A 6,000-nucleotide genomic window follows, 5' to 3' on the forward strand; every position below is an offset into this window, starting at 1 on the left:
GGAACTTCTATGTCTTACGTGTTATGTGAATGCGATATATCGTGATGTCAATACTATATGTGTCGATTACATGCTTTTGGACAGAAGACAAGTCAATCGTTAACATCTTGATATTATATTATGATGTGATCGGTGCTTTCATGAGTCATGTAAATTGTGATATTCGTACCTCATTGTTGCTCATTGTACAGATGATCAGATGTTGTATCGATGTATATACATGTCACATCCGATGGCTAAATATTCTTACTTAAATACCCACACCCGTTGCGGGTACAAAATCATCACCGTATCCACACCTGTGCGAGTAACGGGTACCCATACCCATATAATCGACTTGTAGCATTTATATTTTTTTACTGTAATTTAATAATTTAACCATACATTAGAACTGTAAACCATCGATACTTTCTCTGGCAACAATGCTATTAACATTAGGGCAAATTTTGCTACAAGACACTACGATTTCGTGGTTTTAGCTGTGGGACACTCTTTGTCGAGCCGAGTCCGCACCGACTCCGCACCATTTCTGATATCTGAAATAATCCGCTCCGCATCCGCATCCGCACATTATCCGCGCCGCCTCCGAATCCAATTAAAAAATATGGTATAGAATATGGTATGACTACTATCCGTTCGAATCCGATCCGTTTTCACCCCTAGCTGCACCCAACGGTGTCCATCGCAGTGGTGCGGCCAAGCTCCAACCCAAGTCTAACTGTCTAGGTTTACTCGATCAGACTAATGCACTAGCAGCCGCCACCCTCATTTCTCTCAATCTCTATCATATGCTGCCTCGATCGTTGCGGCGAGGCTCGCCGGCTCGCTGCCGGCGCTGCTCACTGTGGGGGAAGGGGGACCTCCTCCTCGATCCCGAGCTTGTGAACTCTAGTTTCAGTGCTTCGATCTGTGGAGGGGTTAACCTAAACTCATGGAGTCCAGACTAGGGCTGGATGCTCCAGCCTGATCACGTTGGGCCAGACTTGCACTGGACGCCGTTCATTGCAGCGTCCACATCTGGACGATGTTCGCTCTAGCATCCGGACCTGATTTACTAAATATTTAATTTTGGGATAATTAATTATCGATTTTGCTATATCTCACTCGAAAGATTTTTTCTTATCTCTCACTCGATTTTCTCACTTAAATTTACATTGCATTTTCTTGTAACTTACAGTGTAATTTATGAAACTTACATTGTAACTTTTGTAAGTTAAGTGTAATTTTTGAATCTTCGTATGTAAGTTTTGAAATTTGCATTAGATTTGGTCTTTTTCTTGAAGATATGGTAATTTAGTGTCCATTATAGTGCTTCTTAGTTGCTTTTTGCCTTTTACTGTGTCTATTAAAATCTGTGTGATACGATCATAAAAATCTTTCGAAAGATGCATAGGTACTCCCTGAGTGAATTGCATGTTGGGCTAGTTTTTATTACCAATGTTGCATATTGGATTAGGATTAAACTTTAATTTTCACTTTAGACTAGTTATCTTTGCAAAACGTTTTGGTTTCGGACCAGCTCTCGTATCTTTTTCTCCAAGAGCCAGCAGATGATCTAAGCAGGGTGACCGTGACACAGAGCAAATCGAGCTCATTACTAGCTGGAAGCCTGGAAACAAAAATGGAAAAGGAGATGTCTCTGTCCTTGCTTGTTCACTGTAGGCTGGAAGCAAAAACTGGAAAAGGAGATATATTTGTGCTTTGCTCATTAACCCGGGGGCTTTTGCTCATTCACCAGGGGATTTTGGAAGATCTCACCAACGCCAAGAGAACATAAGCTCATTGACCTGTGAAGGGGCTGACAGGAGCAACCTTGAATCAGCTACAAGGACTAGAGGAAGAAGAAGACACAAGGACTATGTCACTGGGGTGTGGGCCCACTAGTCCAAGGTGCAAAGCTTGGTAACAAGATATGGTCTAAAATGAAAAGATTTAATATCACCTAGTCCAATATGCAACTTAGGTAATAAATATAGGTCCAAAGTGCAATACACTCTTAATTATTATAGATAAAAATTCGGGTTTGTCTGTAACTCTGTTCTCTTTTCTTGACTTTTACTCCCCCTGTTTCATATTATAAGTCACTTCAACTTTTTTACTTTGTTAAGTTTGACTAAGTTTATTAAAAAATTAGCAATATTTTAAACACCAAATTAGTTTCATTAAATCTAGCATTGAATATATTTTGATAATATGTTTGTTTTATATTAAAAATGCTACTATATTTTTCTATAAACTTAGTTAAACGTAGAAATGCTTGAATAGAAAAACAGTCAAAATAATTTATAATATGAAACAAAGGGAGTATTTCTATACTATTTTTCTTAAACTATTGATTTGAAGTAGTATATTTTCGATTATATGGAGAAACAAATATGTGCATGCACCGTACAGAAGCAAACCACATTAGATTTGATTGATGGGTAATAATCCATTCAACTGAGATAGATGTAGATGTTTATATATTCTATCAGTTTTGCTAAAATAGTGACGTCTTATTTTTGCACGTACAATTTCAATATCTTTTTTTTTAATTTTTTAATTGCAATTTGCAAACTCTATCTGGTGTTCAAGTTGTTTGTATCTGTCTCGTGTATCTTTTCTTTGGAATGACCTCTGCTCTTCTTTCTTGACTTCTATTTATGTAGCTTCTTCTTTAAGTATAATTTGCACTAGCATTTTTTTAGTTAGTTATATAGAGGACACAAATGTGCACCACTACACAAGCAAACGACACATTAGGTATCAATTGATGGGGAATCGACATGGATATACCAAAACAAATTGTAATCGATGCCCCTTCTTTGCTTTAGTCGTCGTCCTTGTATGGTTAAACAGAAATGATATTGTTTTGATTAAAAAATTGTAGATTCTACATAGGTGTGATTTTTATGAATTCTTTCGAGGTACAGTTTTAATCTTTAACGCTTTAACGCAATCAGAGACCAGTCCTGAGAAAACCGAGGACATTGCAGCCGCGCTCGTCGGACGTCACCTGGGATGTGTGTTGGGATGAAGCCAGAGAGAGACACGGTCGCGCTCAGTGGCCGCCTGGAGAGGGGAAAAGTGAGGCGATGAGAGTAGGGACTGCAGAGCATATGCCATCCGCCCGCGCCAACAAAAATCACGGTAGAAACCATTGGGCCCAATGTTACCAAGTTTCTTGGTAACACTAGGTATGTTCTTAATCTTGCCAAGTGGTACTACCTCTATCCCATAAGAAATGAATTTTTACCTTTAAACCTTTGTCCGATAAAAATTGTATTTCTACTTATGTGGAACCCATTAAACTGATTACATTTCCTTGTAATCTTCTTTCCTTCCATCCCATCTCTAACCCATTATCTCAATATTCATTTTAATCAAGTTTATATATGGAATGTGTGCATGTACTGTGTTCATTAAATAGGGTTATTGTAGTCATTTATCTATCATCCTAATATGTTCTTGATTCCCTAGAAATTCAATTTTTATGGGACAGAGGTAGTAGTAGATAAAATCGGTAGCACAATTAGGCAGACGTAGGAGCGGACCTAGAAATGGATCAAGAGTTCAAGACCTGGGCCACCCACACTAAAATTTTGGCCTAACAAAAATGAGAAATTATCGATGGTTGTGGTTCTGAAAGTTTGATATATCAAAACTTATATTAAATGTCTTTTTTTAAAGAGAAGGTTAGGGAATATTTTCATATAAAAATGTAGGCCACATCACCGTATGTCGTAACGCATTTGCCAGCACGGGTAGCCATGTAGTGGAGAAGTCATAAGAGGATTGTTGTAAACTGACATGCATTTTCTGTGCTATACATGTCCCTGAGATGGTAACGTGCACTCATTCTTTCCTAGCCAGGCCAATGAAAAAGACCGATCCTTACTCCTTCCATTAATTCTTTTCATACAACTTGTTCAATTAGAACTTAGAGCTGAAAGTCAATCGAGAGAATAGTCAACCTCAATCAAGGGACACGGCAATTAGAACGTCATCGATCAGGACAGAATATCAAACTGGATTATAGAGAGGATGAGTACAACACCGTTGGAACATTCTTCTTTACCGTTGAAACACAATATCGATACCTTCTCTTTATGATGGGACTCAAAAGAAACATTCTTACGTGGAAGAGATTATGCATGAGTACAACACCGATGAATATAACTTTTGGACGATCAAATGTAGGACATAAGCTAGTTGAGTGAAATAATTTGATTTACCGACTAGTTAATATACCCTGACAGATAAAAAGACCATTTATCTAGTTTCTACATAAAAATATTTAATTTTTGATTAAATCCATATACAATGCGAGCATGAACTTCAATGTAAGAATTTGTAAGAGGTTTTTTTTTTGAGTTAAAAGGTACTACCACTAAAAAATAAAGGTCTTATACGATTCCTTGAAAAAAGAAATCCTAACAAAAGATGACTTGGCAAAGAGAAATTGTGCTTTGGGGGGGGGGGGGGGGGGGATAGTAATGTTTTTATAATGCATAAAAGACTGTCGAGGAGTAATCCTCTCTAGCGGGAGATCGTGAGACCCCCTTTTTTAAGTTCGGCCGGAGGCAGCGGATGAGATCCGAGGTTTTCGAGACAAAGGAGACACAAGGGATTTATACAGGTTCGGGCCACTATGAAGCGTAATACCCTACTCCTGTGTGTATGATGATTCTTCTGTGCTTGCAAAGCCTCTGGATCTCCCTCAATAGCGGGAGGTCGTGAGACCCCCCTTTCGTGAGTTCGGCCGGGGGAAGAAGTTCGCCTCTAGAAATCACGAATCTGTCCCTGGGGCTCCTAGCTAGCTTGCACGTAATCAAATTATATAGGTTCGGGCCGCTATGAAGTGTAATACCCTACTCTTGTGTGTATGATGATTCTTCTGTGCTTGCAAAGCCTCTGAATCTCCAATATACAAGCAAGGGTTAGAGAAGCTTTGGCTCGGGGATCCAGAGTTCGATCGGAAGTTCCCCCTCCCCTCCACCACTAGGTCTGGACCTCCTTTTATACCTCAAGGGGTTACCACATGTGCTGCGAGTGCTACCTATGGAGAAGGGAAAATATTCTCTATATTAATTACATGTCTTGTGCCTTAGCTCAGAAGCTATCTGCACGTCAGCTGCTGCGCGGGGCCCATCAAATCATGCAGGGCGCCCTTGTCATTCGCCATTCAATGGATGAGGATTTCCGAGTTCCCGTTCGCACCAGGAAACGGGAACTCGGGTCAGTTCAGAGTGGTTGGATCAGCTCTGACCGAGGTAAGAGGCTGTGAAGCCCCTCATTATTATGATGGGATGGGACGGAGCATGCCGCACGCCGCCTGGCATACTGACAGGATGGGGGTACACAGCCGCCGTCCCATCAGTCATTCGACCGGTCACGGACCTGTCACAGATCGGTCACAGATCGGTTGAGTGCACTGCACGCCATATTAAATGCGGCGTGGCGCAACCGCTCAGGTCGCCATAAAAGCGGGTAGGTGGGCGCCTGGAGACGGCCATCTAACCCATCGCACGTGGCGACCTAGAGAGGGGCTCGGGGGAGCCCAACCCCTAGTCACAGGAGGGGGCGGCCGCTGCCCTACCTCGGGCCCGATCCCCCCTCGGGGAGGGCCACGTGGCGCCTGGGGCAGCCTCCTCCCTCTAGTCTTGATCGGGACGGGCCCGCCTAGAGACGGCCACCTAACCCATCGCATGTGGCGACCTAGAGAGGGGGTCGGGGGAGCCCGACCCCTAGTCACAAGAGGGGGCAGCCGCCGCCCTACCTCGGGCCCGATCCCCCCTCGGGGAGGGCCACGTGGCGCCTGGGGCAGCCTCTTCCCTCTAGTCTTGATCGGGACAGGCCCGACCCCCAAGCAAGGAGGGGCAGCCGCCACTCCACCCCGGGCGCCACCCCCTTAGGGGAGTGCCACGTGGGTTAGGGGGCAGCCTCCTCGCTCCAAATTCGGTACCCTAAGCTGAGGGGGCAGCCGCCTGTCACGCCCCGAACTAGCCCCGAACGGAACTA

The sequence above is a fragment of the Oryza glaberrima genome, chromosome 7 (assembly GCF_000147395.1).
Source record: "Oryza glaberrima chromosome 7, OglaRS2, whole genome shotgun sequence".
NCBI classification, from domain to species: domain Eukaryota; kingdom Viridiplantae; phylum Streptophyta; class Magnoliopsida; order Poales; family Poaceae; genus Oryza; species Oryza glaberrima.